The sequence below is a fragment of the Myotis daubentonii genome, chromosome 17 (genome assembly GCF_963259705.1).
Source record: "Myotis daubentonii chromosome 17, mMyoDau2.1, whole genome shotgun sequence".
Classification (NCBI taxonomy): domain Eukaryota; kingdom Metazoa; phylum Chordata; class Mammalia; order Chiroptera; family Vespertilionidae; genus Myotis; species Myotis daubentonii.
In genome coordinates, this window is record NC_081856.1 from 16778590 (window position 1) to 16794098 (window position 15509).

The 15509-nt window shown below is 38.4% G+C and overlaps 1 protein-coding gene across 12 annotated transcripts in view; it reads left to right on the forward strand.

The window, feature by feature from the left end:
• The window catches only part of NCOA2 (nuclear receptor coactivator 2), a 273087-nt gene that overhangs the window by 10583 nt on the left and 246995 nt on the right, over positions 1-15509 (forward strand). The window contains exon 1 of one of the 12 annotated variants that reach the window (XM_059672920.1): positions 10215-10238. The exons of the other annotated variants lie outside the window; for them this stretch is intronic. The gene's annotated coding sequence lies outside the window, so the exon portion shown is untranslated. Of the gene's footprint in view, positions 1-10214; positions 10239-15509 lie in introns of those variants that run through there. 12 annotated transcript variants of the gene reach the window in all.

The window sequence follows — 15509 nt, forward strand, 5'->3', positions numbered from 1 at the left end:
ACTGCTCTTCCACCCCATATTCTGCACAACCAAACTGAGCATTGGGGTATTCTTTCCCCTGTTTCATTGAGAAGTGAGATTTCTACTCCACCCCAGAACAGATAAGGACAAGGTAAGGTATAGGAAGGCTTGCAGGGGCTTATGATTTTCAGGGGCTCGGCTTCTTTGCCCTCAAGAGGAGTCAAGTGAGCCTTCTCCCTGAGGGACAAAGCGTTTTCCTGGCTACGCAAGCCGTTTCTGTTCGCTTCTTAGGAAGTTCCCAGTGAGCTTCAGGTGTCTCTAGCAGCCTCATTTTTCATAGGTGTTTATTTTCGTTGAGAAAGGTATTGAGTATCTGATGGGGGAGAAGGAGAATGGCATCAGAAAGAAATTGGACATGGCCTCCAGAGGAGTTGCTGTGCTAAATCTAAGCTAAAGAGGTTAGGACCCTGCAGATTAAAGATATTGATACACAAGAACAGCCTTGACTGAAATTGATAAATTAGTGAAGGTATATATAGAATAAATCCAGAGTAGCAGGTATATGCCCTTGTAGTTGGAAAGATTTTTAAGGATGTACTACTAGCTTATCAGTTATCAAATTGAGAAGTCAGCTTATAGTACTTGTTAATTTAAGTGGAATAGGCTACTTATACAGACTTTTTTTTGAAGTTTCAGATAAATATGTGGAGGATTAATTAGTAAAGCAAATTAGAATATTTTCCCATTGCAGTACAAATTATAATTTTTGGTATATGTTCTTTGGAGTTTAATATCAAGGAGGAAAACCATGAACTAAAATGCTTTGATTAATCTGGTATTCAAATTCATCTGTCTATTGTGTTCTATAAATATACCTAAAATGATTTTATGCATTGGCTTATTATCTAAGATAGGCACAATAGGAAATTGTACCTGTTTTCTTATTGGTTTTCCAAAATTGGTGAAAAGTAAGGATGGAATATATATATATTTTTTTTTTCGTTCATTCTCCCCCTCCTCTCAAATAGTATACCAAAACAGCAAAAGGCTTTCATTTTTAAACTATATTTTGGACTCATAACAAATTCTCCGTCTGTATTGTAAGTCATTAAAAGAATGATCTTCCCAACATAACCCTTTTATTATAAGAAAATTCCCCATGCACTACAGAAGGACATTCCCAAACACTTACTAATAAGGTCTGTCACAGACCCATTTTCCCCTCTTTCTCCTTTTTCCCTGAGCCTTTGTACCTATTAGTCTATTCTTTCTGGCCTCCTGAGAACATGTTGGTTTGCATGCTCTTTGGTTTGCCAAGAGAAAACTAAGAGTTATTCTAAAAATTAGGAAGCCATCTTTTGAAATAAAACTCAATTTATTTGGGCATTTATATTATTGATCTTAGTTAATAGCAAAGTATATAATCAATCCAAATAAAAAGAGATGGAATCCAACAATATTCAAGGTTATTGGTAAGTTACTTACATTGATTATAGATTATACAAAAAAGTGCTCGATAGAAAAAGGAAAAAGTCCACTTATCTCCAAATCAGAAACAGCAAAGACTTAAATTTTTGGCTTTGTTGCTTTAGTAAAACTGAACATTCTTTATACCCAGACTTATATTAAATTCCCCTGCAGAATATTTTGACACTATGGTGAGAAGAGGGATTAATAATCTCAGTTTATGGTGGAAAGAGGAGAAAAAAGGTAAAAAAAAACCTTGGGGAAATTTAGGAGTTTAGAAAGGGTAATAAAACAAAACCAAATACAAAGAAGGTCCACTTGGGTTGGCACTTAAATACTTCCTTTGAAGAAGAGAATGAAACTGTCACTTGAAGGGCTGATGTGTCAGTAGATAAAATAATGAAATTCTTCAGCTCTCCGAAGAGCAAAGCCTTTATAGTCCACACAGGAGCCTGTATTTGTGAGAACACCTATAAAAATATTCTCAACCCTCTCCCCAAATTTCTACTCAGACAATAATTCCTTACTTTGTGGATCACTTGATTTGCAGACTAAGTTAGGAGGTTGTTTGTCATCTACCCATATTTTGTCACCAACTAATTATCTATTAGGTAGTAGAAACAGTACACAACTCAAGTGGAAAAGCAGGGTGGTGCTTTGTGATATGCAGTGTCATCCCTCTTAACTCCCATGATGCTTCCAAAATGTGGTTAAATTACATTTTAGTGCTGTATGTGCTTTTGTCTTTCTGATTTCCACGAGTGCGTGTGTGTGTGTGTGTGTGTGTGTGTGTGTGTGTGTATTGGATGAACTATTTGAAAGTGAGTTACAGATGACCCTTTATCCATAAAGTACACTGCCTTAAAACAAAGTCATTGTCTTATATAACCACACACAATACCACTATTAAACCTAAGAAAACTATCAGCCCTCTATTTCAGTTTTCTCAGTTCCCAAAATATCTGTTATAGCTTTGGTTTTGAAACCAAAATCTATCAAGTTCACTCATTGCATTTGCTCCCGTAGTCTTTTTAAATATGAAACAGTTGCTCTAATTTTTGTTTTTTTCTTTGTTTTCAGACATTGACTTTTTAAAATGTCTGTTGTTTTTAATTTAAAAACTGTAATTGTGGTCAAATCCATATAAAATTAAGTGCATTCACATTGTTGTGCAGGCAGTCTTTTCAATATTCAGACTTCAGTTTCTTCAGAAGTGTTAGGAAATTAAATTGTTAAATATATTAATGAATTTGATCAGGGCTGAAGAAAAGCATAACCTTTGAGAGCTTATTGCTTGAGATAGTGTCATCGTGGCCATTTTCATGGCATGCTCTTTCTGAAGTCTCATTAGTACTGGAACCTAGAGATACTTTCTACAAGTCGTCATAAGGAGATACACCTATGTGAATACAGAGGTAACGTTACACCTGCCTATGAGAACCTAAACTCCAGAGAACTAATTGGAGTTTTTTCCTCCCAGAAATTTCTCTTTTAGGCACAGGAGGAGGGTTGAGATTGAGACATTAATTTTGTAGTCCACTTGGCTAAATAAAAAGCTTTTATTCAAGCACTTCTTTTGAGTAACATTATAGAGAAAAGAATTTCTTGGGTCTTTTTGCAGTGTGGCAACTAACTGAGTTTTTTGAATACTTGAATACCCCCTAATTTTGACTTTGGAGGTTTCTTGTGTTTTGCAATGTCTTCATTTGTTCTCCCTTTTGATTTTCCTATCCCCAAATTATTTCCAGTGTCTATAGTTTCTTTATAACCACCTCTTTCTTTAGTACTTATTAAGATAGAGTCTTCTCTTCCCTCATGAATCACAGTGGGTATCTGGAGTTTATTCTCACTTGAGGAAGTGGAGTATAAAGGCAAGCATGATTCACAGGTGTGTAGTGTGTAGAGGTTGGTCTTACCTACCTAATCCAGTGGAAAAGTAGTAATTAGATTCTTAACATAGTTTTAGATACCTCCGTGTAAGAGTTGTAGGTGGGAAAAACACAAGCACTCAAAGCAAAACAAGAAATAACACACGTATTTGAATAACTCTCATCTTGAAACTTTTAGGCTTCTGGGAAAAACAGACAAAACTGAGGTTATCTTCTCTTGTTCAAAGTAATATTCTTTGAGGTAGAACATTCTTAGGCTAATGGCCATGAATCATGCTGTGAATCTTCCTGCATGGGACAGGGATATAGACACCCCCAGAAATAAAACATCAAAACAAAACATGGGAATATTGCCCTGTCCCGTGTAGCTCAGTGGCACACACACTGAAGGGTCACAGGTTCAAGGGCATGTACCTGGGTTGCCTCCCAATTGATGTGTCTCTCTCACATCCATGTTTCTTTCTCCCTTCCTTTCTTCCTCCTTCCTTCCCTTCCACTGTGTCTAAAAATCAATGGAAAAATATCCTCTAATGAGGATTAACAGCAAAAAAAGCCCAAAACATGTGAATATTATTTTAAAAATTTTAACCGGGATATCATATACTTAGGAAATAATTAAGAGGTGTTGAGAATGGAAAGAAAAGGAGGACTTTTGATTTACCAAATTAGGCAATTTTAAGGTGACTCAAATTTAAAATAAAAAGAAAGAACTCTCACTTTCTGGGTTTTTTTTAAAACTTCCCTGAAATATCTTATGGGCATACTAGGCGAGATCTCCTTATTCTTGCCATTCTGTATATATTGTACTACTTTTTAAAAAATCTTGGCATATTAGAAAGGGTTGGACCAAAGATTGGTGGTTGCATTTCAAGTGGTTCAGTGATACATCCCAAATAGATATAATAGCTTGGGTTAGCTGGGAGGAAAGTACTGCAGGTTTCTGAAATGTAACTAAGACCGGGACATTATTAAGTACGGGTGGTGGGGGTGAGGGGACCAACAAAAATAAAAAGACAGTGATAATTACATGAAACAGTGGCTATATAAAACCTTTGGAAAATGAGATCTCATATAGCTAAGCTTTCCAATTCTGGTTTTTATTTTTTTTAACACCTCAAATTTTAAAATTAGTCATTTAGGAGAAAATACTTTAAAATGAATAGTATTTCCCTATGTTTTGAACTGATTTGAAATGTGTTAAAATTCACTGAAGTCCATGAGGTCTTTTTAAAAAAAATATATTTTATTGATTTTTACAGAGAGGAAGGGAGAGGGATAGAGAATCAGAAACACCGATGAGAGAGAAACATCGATCAGCTGCCTCCTGCACACCCCCCACTGGGGATGTGCCCGCAACCAAGGTACATGCCCTTGATTGGAATTGAACCTGGAACCCTTCAGTCCGCAGGCCAACGCTCTATCCACTGAGCCAAACGGGCCATGAAGTCTTTTAAGGCATTGATCTGTTTATCTCTCCACGAAGGAACTGTAAATTGTAGATCCCTCACTAGGGTACTCTAGCTAACTACTAGCTTTCCCTTTTCTGTCTCTGTTCACTGGGTGTTATTTTTTGTGAATATGGGCATTTGTTTTTAAATTTAAAACAATTTTTAAATAAGGGTCTCTTTTCTCCTTTCTGAATGTTTGCACTTTATCTGCAGTCGGTTTGGAAACCAGATAACCAGGTCTACTTACTTCTGCATTCATTGGTTGCTTCTTGTATGTGCCCTGAACCTGCAACCTTGGTGTAGTGGGACAATGTTCTAACCAACTGAACTACCCAGCCAGCGTCAGCAAAAATTTAATGAGTGCTTCCTATCTACCAGATATCAGGAATATAAAGATTAAAAAAGAAATGGTGCCTCTCCATAAAGATCTCACAGGTTAGGGACATGCAGAAAAGTAATTATAGTACAATATGTGCATTAGAATAGAAAATTATACTCAGAGGGCTAGACGGATATTTTATAGGAGCAAAGAGTTCATTTTGTGAGCCGAGGACAGGCTTCATAGATGGCGTAGTATTTGATTTGAGCCTCAAAGGCTGATTGAGATTTTGTCAGAGAAGAGAAAAGTCATTCTAGATACATGTGCTAGGGATGGAGAGAGAACATATTATAGTATGTTCCTATTTTCTCTTATTTTACATGCACTTTAATAAGATCTACCTGAGAATCTGAGATCTTTAGGGCACAGATTTGGGATATTTGTTTTGAATGTTCAGAAAGAAGCCTTATTCCTCGTCTCCTTTTCATTTTTTGCCCATGTTCTGGATTAGGGAGTTTACTGTTGCTACATAATATACTATCCAAAACTTGGTAGCAGGATTGGAAAATTTGTGTCACGATGGACACAGCTGACTTGCTCCATGCTGTTTGGCATCTGAGCCAGGAAGACTCAAAGCCAGGGCCGAGTCAATGGGTTGGCCCTGGAATCAGGTGAAGGCTTGGCATTTCATGTGGGCTGTTGGCTGGGACTTGAGCTGAGTTATAGGCTAGAACAGTGGTTCTCAAACCTGTGGGTCGCGACCCCTTTGGGGGTCGAACGACCCTTTCACAGGGTCGCCTAAGACCATTGGAAAACACATCTATAATTACATAGTTTTTGTGATTAATCACTATGCTTTAATTATGTTCAAATTGTAACAATGAAAATACGTCCTGTATATCAGATATTTACATTATGATTCATAACAGTAGCAACATTACAGTTATGAAGTAGCAACGAAAATAGTTTTATGGTTGGGGGTCACCACAACATGAGGGACTGTATTAAAGGGTCGCGGCATTAGGAAGGTTGAGAACCACTGGGCTAGAACACCAGCACATGGCTCTCTGTGTACCTGCTTACGCCTCCTCACAGCATGGTGGCTGGGGTTCAAAGAGTGAGAATTCCAAGGAAGCATTATCTTCTTTGAAGATTAACCTCAGAAGTCGATTATGTCTTAGTCATAGTCTCCACTTACCAGATTTGGAATACAGATCTGGGAACATGGATCCCAGCTCTTTTTGGGAGGAATGTTAACAGTTGAATTAGAAGGTGAACATGTGGGCTGGGAGGTTGTGGTTGGTCATCATTGGGAATAACCATCTGTCGCAGGCTAAGTTGTAGGAAGTTGAAGTGTTACTACTGTCCTGTAAAACAAGAGAAAAGAGGAAGGAGTATTTTTTAATTCTGAGATACATGAAGTGATTCTCTATGAGCTGTAATAAGCAGCAGTTCTTAAGCTATAGCTAATGGAATTTAATTAGACATTTAAAGTAAATTTCTGATAACAAATTTATACTTTCTTTTTAATCAGGGAAAATTTGTATGATTTAAATGTAAGTTTAATAATGATTATGTATATATTGCCTACAGATGGATCTGTTGCTTTGAGCAAGTGGTTTAATGTTTCTGAGTCCCAATTTCTATTTCTGTTGAATGGGGATAATATTTGTTTGCCTCACAGAGTGGTGAGGATAAAATAGGTTTTATTATTAATGAAGCCAGAACGAATTTGATGATTTTAAAGAAATCTGGTAAAGGGTCTGTTTATCACTAATAGGATTGCAGGGCATTAATCTTTCTAAATTTTTTCATTAAATTCTAGAATAATTTTTTTTCAAACTAGAGAAAATTGTGACCTCTTTCTATTATTTTTCCTTTTCTATTCATGTGTTTACTGTGTAGACCACTTGATTAAATGATAATATATATTTTTGGACTGTTTGTTTTACCAGAAACATTTCTAGTGAGTTAATCCTGAAAGCCACTCATGATCTTCTATGTAATAAAAGCCTAAGCGACTGTTACGGCAGAACAACCAAAACGACTGGTTGCTATGTTGTGCACTGACCACCAGGGGCAGATGCTCAACGCAGGAGCTGCTCCCTGGTGGTCAGTGTGCTCCCACAGGGGGAGAGCCACTCAGCCAGAAGCCGGGCTCACAGCTGGCAAGCCCAGTGGCAGCGGCGGAGCTTCTCCTGCCGCTGCCTCCATGGCAGCGCTGAGGAGCAGTGAGCTGAGCAGTAAGGAGCAGCGAGCAGGCAGGTGGTAAGGAGCGAGGGGTCCCAGACTGTGAGAGGGCGCAGGCTGGGCTGAGGGGACCCCCCCCGCCCCCCCCCCCCCCAGTGCATGAATTTCATGCACCGGGTTTCTAGTATGAGTAATAATTAACATAGTCCCCTCTGCATGCACCAAAATGGAGCTGCCTCAATAGATCATTTTATAGCTATGACAGCTTTTTGTTAAAAAGATGCCCACTTTTCATGTGCTGGGAGCTTGAAATATACACTTTTTTTTTTATTCTAAGTCTGTAGTCCAAATTTCAGAGTGCATAAATTATTTACCTTGCTTATCAAAATGGAAATTCCACCGTCTCTTTGGAATTTAGAAAATTATTGGCGGGCTCAGCCAGTGTGGTTCAGTGGTTGATTGTGGTTGAACCAGGAGGTCAAGGTTCGATTCCTGGTCAGGGCACATGCCCAGCTCAAGGTGTGTACAGTAGGCAGCTGATCAATGATTCTCTCTCATCATTTATGTTTCTATCTCTCCCTCTCCCTTCCTCTCTGAAATCAATAAAAATATTTAAAAAAATTATTGGTGGGTCTCAGCTTTTTTGAAGACTCCTTAGGGGACTGGATAGATGTGGTGGGGAGGTAGGCTTGAAGTGTCTTTGGTATGGGTCCTGAGTAGAGGCCAGGAATGGGACCTTCCTTCCCTCCAGGAATGCCAGTAATCTGAGAAGTAGAGGGTTAGGGACAGTCACCATGGAGATTAACAGCCAAGACTGTCCATTGTCCGTCTGGGTGCACTATTTGAGCTCACTATTCCATACTAAGAAATTTCTCAGCAGAAAGATAAGAAGATCCCTCACCGAAGTAAATAATGACATTTTATGTACACCAGCCACAGGCTTGTGTATGGAAAAGGCATTTTAATTTTAAGGGTAGGATGAAAGTATAAAATCTTGGAAGATTTTGTCATTCGTTTTCCTTTCTAGTCTTATGAGATGATGCCACTGAAGGGCAGAAAGGTGGTAAAATCTTAGAGAATCTACTAACAATTTGTGGGATGTTCTTTTGGAAGATGTTACTAGCACATACCAGCACTCTTTGAGTTCCTTGAATGCAGGAGTTTTTTTGTTTGGTTTTTAATTCTACATAGTCAGTTTGGAGTAGCACTTAAAAGCCACACCACTTGGATTGAGGCTTGCCTTCATCAGTTGAGCAAATGTGACCTTGTGCCCCAATTTCCTTACACGTCCCAGAAATGCAAAGGGTCGTGCACACTCTATGAAAGAGTCTGAAAGGAAACATCATAAACTGTTTTGTAATTATCAACTCATTAGAGCTAGAGCAAAGGCTTTCAACCGGTGTGCCCCAAGAATTTTTAAAACATGCATTACCTGACTATTTAGTCAGGGGCACTGACTTTTTCTCCTTGTATTGTCAAATTTAAAAATGATAATAGCCAACACAACAGTAGTGGTCCAGTGTGAATGAATCAAAAACCATACCCATTTTTGGTTGGATAGGCAAAAAACATATTTTTTGGTGTGCTGCAGAATTTTAGTGATTCGTTTATGTGTGCCATGAGATGAAAAAAAGTTGAAAATTGCTGCTTTAGACTAGTAAATGAACTATTACTCTGATTACAGAATGAATATTATTATAATCACATCCATTTTAGCACCTGCTGTCTAATTCAGTGTTTCGCAACAGGTGGTGTGGGAGGAAGGACAAAGATTATTGGATGTATAATTTGGTCTGCCTACCTTGTACATCCACATGGTTATATTGAAGTTGAAGGCAAAGCTGATAATGCTGTTTTATGCGGATTTAAATCAATAAAGTTAAAGATTCTTATGTTTTAGGAGCCTTTGGAGTTATTTTAAAAACTACTCAAAGGTGGCAGGACATTTTAATTACCGAATTGAAAATATTAGAAAAATAAAGTATGTGATATTCACATTTCATAAACCTGGGAGATTGAATGCTTGTTTGACATATCTAAGTGTTGGTTTTAGAAGTGCACAATGGTACTTACTACAGAGATTATGCTTACATTTTTCAGAGAAATATCTAAGGGGATCTCAATGCTGGAATCATTTGACTGGTTTTGATCATTACAATTTAAAACCCCTTTTCTTTTGAGAAAATTACAGCATAAACTTGAGTATTATTTTTGACTAGCTCAGAATGTGGCTTAATATACAATAATTTTCTCAGAAAAGAAAATGAAACTCTTGCTAAGAATGGTAGGACATAATTCACTAAAATCATGTATTTGTTTTTCCTGGGGCTTAAATATAATCCTGTAAGTAGATACTACAGAACCACTTGAATCACCAAGGAGAGCAAGTCTCTAGAGCTGCTCTCCACCTCAGTGGTCTTCATTGTACAGTTTAATTAAATCTGATCACCAGTAAGAATTCAGTTTTCCATAGGAATAAGTTGATTGTCTGAATTTTTCAAGATAATAAATCACAATGGAGAATGCCTATATTCAGTTATGTTTGCCCACAGTTACTACACAAATGCGGTACAATGATTTACCCAGAGACAATGGACAACTTTATATAGTTAAATTCCCTGATGGGGAATTTTCAGATCCACAGGGATAGATGAGATAGTTAGATATAGTTACCAGTGGAGAACATTTAGAAGTTTTGTTCATGAAGTTCAAAGAAATAAATGCCTTCTCTTGCTGGTAATGAGCAAAGCATTTGTGAATAGCATAAAGGAAATTTCTATGGTGATTGTAGCCCACCTCCACATACAGAATATAACCATTTAAAAATACTTTTATTGTACTTCTTTATTTTAATCTGACCCTGAGGCTATGTTTTTATTGACTTTTAGAGAGAGAAAAAGAGAAAACATCGATTTATTGACTCCTGTATACGCACCCTGACTGGGGATTGAACCCACAACCTAGGTATGTGCCCTGACCTGGATCGAACAGCAATATTTTGGTGTACAGGATCACATTCCAAACAACTGAAACACCTAGCCAGGGCAGAACTGGTTTTAAGTATGATCTATAAATGTCAGTAACACTTATACTTTAGGCTGGTAGCCTTTCTTCCCTGCCAGCCAAGCTCTGACCATGTGTCAACCTTCAGTGAGTAATTACAGTTCACGGGACTAAATCAGAAGAAGGTGATAATTCCAGATCTAGCTCCTTGGTGAGAATTTTTCCTTTAGGTCTGATTGTTGCACATTCACATAGCAGGCAGCATAACCTTGTCAAGTGACAAAACTAAAACAATTTAGTACTGAGTTTGCGAAAACAGTCCATGGGTTAGGGAAGCACAGAGCCTCACAGCAGTAGAACGCCCTTCTCAGGTGCTTCTGGGCAGGAGCGGGTTTGATGCAGCTGAGGCAGGCAGCTGGAAACAGGCGTGATTAGCCAGGGGTGGGGGGGATTTCCTTATAAGGCCAGCAGGTCTTATTTTCTAGCCCGAGTAAGGTGAGTTGGAGGGTTGTGATGAGTGTATGTAGGTTTCCTTAACAGGTGTTTCCTGTAAGTGAAGTCTGACTTAGGTTTAGATTTGTGATGTGGGCGGGGCTCCTGGGCGGCCTCCATTCTGTGGGCTACCATATATGAAACGTTGATCAACCTCATTCGCCGCCTCTCCCTCCCTTCATCTCCCAGCAGCCTGTTGGCTTGGCAGGATGTTTTTGGAGGTGCACACCTGCGTGCACAGCAGCGGAAAGAAGTTCTGGGTCCTCTGCTAGTCTTGTCCTTTCAAATAGCTGTCACTGAGTTGGGTATGAAAATTCACCGTCTTTCTGTCATTTTCCTTAGTTTTTTATATTTGTTTTTAATCTTGAGATAGGAACATTTATTAGTAAGTCAAATGAGCTTTGCAGTCAGAGCTGTGGAAACTGTGGAGCGCCATCTGTGTAGTTTGCGAAGTGCCATATCAACTCATATTTGAGCTTTTAGCAGGAAAAGTGCTATAAAATTGCAAAGCATTGTTATTAACACAGCTGATCCTACAGGAGTCAGGGTGAGAAGATGAATCTCTGAGGAACAAACTGCTTTTCCGGATCATTTGTAATAACCTTTCTGGAGCACATGACACAATTTAGTAATTTATCAGTTGGTACACACCAGTTTGCCATCTTGGTATGTTGAAAAAGAAATACATCTGTGCTCTGACTTGGGTCAGACTAATTTTACAAATAAACTTCAGTTTTCTTTCAGAATAGATGATGTATGTGCTAACTTCCCTCCCTATTTCACCTTCTGGAATTCCTGAGCAACAATATATAATAGCTGCATTTTGTGTTCTAGATATTGTTGAAGCAACAAATACTCATGCATTCCCAACATGGAGCATTGCTGTCTCCTGGTCTTCCATTTCATCACATTGGGACCAGGACCTCTTTGTCCCTTTTTGCTGAAACAAAATATGTACTAAAATTATTTTCTAACTGACATAACATTGCATTAGTTTAAAGCATACAACAGAGTGATTAGATATATGTATATATTGCAGAATTACCACAATAATAGTTAACATCTGTCATCACATAGTTAAAATTTTTTTTTCTGGTGGTGAGAACCTTTTAAGACTTATTCTCTTAGCATCTTGCAGATGTTTAATACAGTATTATTAACTACTAGAGGCCCGGTGCATAAATTCATGCACCAGTGGGGTCCCTCAGCCTGGCCTGCGGGATTGGGCCGAAACCAGCTCTCCGACATCCCCCAAGGGTCCTGGATTGTGAGAGGGCGCAGGCCAGGCCGAGGGACCCCACCGGTGCATGATTGGGGCCAGGGAGAGACGCAGGAGGTTGGCCAGCTGGGGAGGGACCGCGGGAGGTCTCCAGGGTGTGTCTGGCCTGTCTCGCTCAGTCCTGATCGGCCAGACCCCAGCAGCAAGCTAACCTAATCAGTTGGAGTGTCAGTGACTGGTTGACCAGTCGACTGTCTTCCCCCTGGTGGTCATTGCATGTCATAGGGAGCAGTTGAGCGGCCTTAGCATATCATTAGCATATTACGCTTTGATTGGTTGAATGGATGATCGGACAACTGGACACTTAACATATTAGGCTTTTATTACATAGGATAGTCACCATGCTGTTCATTACATCTCAGAACTTATTTATAACTGGAAGTTTGAACCTTTTGGCTACCTTTACCCCTGCCTGCCCCCCCATCTGTTCTCTTTTTTAATTAGTTCATTTTTTTAGATTCTTTATATAAGTGAAATCATATGGTATTTGCCTTTTTCTGTCTGACTTATTGCACTTAGCATAGTGCCCTCAAGGTCTATCCATGTTGTTGCAAGTGATAGGATTTTCTCCTTTTTATGGCTGAATAATATTTCATTGTATGTATACATTACATTTTTTTTTATCCATTCATCTGTCCCTGGGTCTTTAGGTTGTTTCCATGTCTTGGCTATTGTGAATAATGCTGTAATGAATATGGGAGGGGGGTGGAAGAAAGATCTCTTTAACACAGTGATTTCATTTTCTTTGTATACACACAGAAGTTAAATTGCTGAATCTTACAGTAATTCTATTTTTATTTTTTTTGGGGTGGGGTGGGGACTTCCATACTGTTTTTCACAGTGTCTGCACCAATTTACAGTCTCGCCAGCAGTGCACGAGGGTTCCCTTTTCTCCACATCCTAGCCAGCACTTATTATCTCTTGTCTGATGGCTCCTTGTGCATTTTATTTGCATTTTCCTAATGATTGGTGTTGTTAAACATCTTTTCATGTGCATATTGGTCATTGTATGTCCTCTTTGGAAAAATATCTTTCCAAATCTTTTGATTTGCTTTTCCTTGATGATTAGTAATGTTGAGTACTTTTTCATGTATCTAGTAACTATTTATATGTCATGTTTGGAAAAATGTCTATTCAGTTCTGCCCATTTTTAATTAAAAAATGATTGTTTTATTGCTTTTTGGCATTGATGTGTATTTTAGATATTAACACCTTATCAACTATATTATTTGTAAATATTTTCTCCCATTCTGTAGGCTGCCTTTTCATGTTGTTGATATTTTCCTTGCTGTGAAAAATATGTATTTTAGCTCAGCCAGCATTGGTTGAGCATTAATCTATGATCCAGGAGGTCACGGTTGATTCCTGGTCAGGGCACATGCCCAGGTTGGGGGCTTGATCCCTAGTGTGGGGCATGCATAGGCAACCAATCAATGATTCTCTCTCATCATTGCATCATATATATATTCCTTTCCCTTCCTCTCTGAAATCAATAGAAAATATATATATTTTTTTAAAAATATATTTTATTGATTTTTTACAGAGAGGAAGGGAGAGGGATAGAGAGTTAGAAACATCAATGAGAGAGAAACATTGATGAGCTGCTTCCTACCCACCCCCTACTGGGAATGTGCCTGCAACCAAGGTACATGCCCTTGACTGGAATCGAACCTGGGACCCTTTAGTCTGCAGGCCGACGCTCTATCCACTGAGCCAAACCGGTTAGGGCAAAATATATTTTTCAAAAAGAACATTTTAAATGTGAGCCTCACTATATGCTTTTACAGTGATTTATCCTAATTAATTTATTTTTATAGTCCAGCAAAAAATATGACAATTTTTCTTGATTATGAATATGTTCTAGAAAGATAGAAAGCCACCCCTGTACTTCTGCCAGATGGCCTGCTCCTGGCTTATGTGTCATTCACGCTTCTAAGAGACCTTTTTCAATATCCTTGGCCCACCCACAGTCTTCTCTTCTTTCTGATCTTTACCAGTACTTATTACCCAGACCATACATTTGGCCATTGATAGCCAGATACCATGTTCTAATTTTTTCTTACGTATTTAGGTTTTTTTTGTGTGTGTTCTTTAAAAAATCTTTAATTATCAACTCCTTGTGCACCCACAGCTTGGGATAATGGAAAGTGAAAGGAATTTGAATGTAGAGTTTTGGGATTAGTCCTGGCTTCTCTGCCCATGAGTTGGAGCCACAGGCAGATTCTTATCTTTTAATAATATTCTCGTTAACTCACCTAACATGATTTTGTGAAGATTAAATGAGAAGCACTGCCTGGTGTGCTTAATTGGTTGGGCATCATTCCATGCACCAAAAGGTTGTAGGTTCGATTCCACTGTAGGGGGTGTGCGGTAGGCAGCTGGTCAGGTCGATGTTTTGCTCTCATGTTGATATTTATTTCTCTCCCCCTTCCTCTCTCTCTAAAAATCAATAAAAAGTATTTAAAAAAAAAAAGACTTAATGAGAAAGTATAGATGGAATGCTTTATAACCTTATTGTTATATTTGTAAAATGCTATTGCAGATATTATTTGTTGTGGTTATGGGCACATTTAAATATGTCCATGAGATCTTAAACTATATGTTATCTAGACCAGCTGTTGACTCTAAATGAGAGCTTCAGAGGTTCCTGGGAAATGTCAAGTAAAAGGTATTATATTACCCAGCTGGTTTGGCTCAGTGGATAGAGTGTCCGCCCGCAGACTGAAGGGTCCTGGGTCCGATTCCAGTCAAGGGCACTTACCTTGGTTGCAGGCTCTGGCCCTTGCCCCACCTGCGGGAGGCAACCAATAGCTGTGTCTCTCTCACATCGATGTTTCTCCCCATCTTTCCCTCTCCCTTCCACTGTCTCTAAAAATCAATGGGAAAATATTCTTGGGTGAGGATTAACAACAACAAAAGTCTTATGTTTTTAAAATCATCACTCTTTGATCTCTAGCCTGCATATTATCTCAGCTTCAGTTTTACATTTCTGTCATGATCTCTATAAGCTTGAGTAACAAGAAATATCACCTTGTACTTGGTAATTGTATGGTGTTGCAATAAGAGCCCCATTTCACCTATTAGGCTAGAGAAGAAAATTCGAAAATACTTTTGCATGATTGGTGTTAATGCTTATATACTTCAGTGTTGTCCCTATTTAGGTGTTCTCTGTAATAACTTATCACGGAGTCCTAATATGTCTTCAATGAGATATATTAGTGCTACTTTCTTTGGCTTAATAAATGAGAAGTTTGAAGTAATGGATACTTAATATTTATAATTGAGTTAAGATTAGGATTCAGGATCCCATGTTAGATTAAATAAAGTGCATTGAAATATCCTGTGCTGTCTTTCTGTGCACCTTCCTGGAATTAATATCTTTGGTATTGCTAAGTCTTTTACAGTTAAAAAATATTATGGAAAAGTTTAAACCTATGTACAAGTAGATAGAATAATATAAT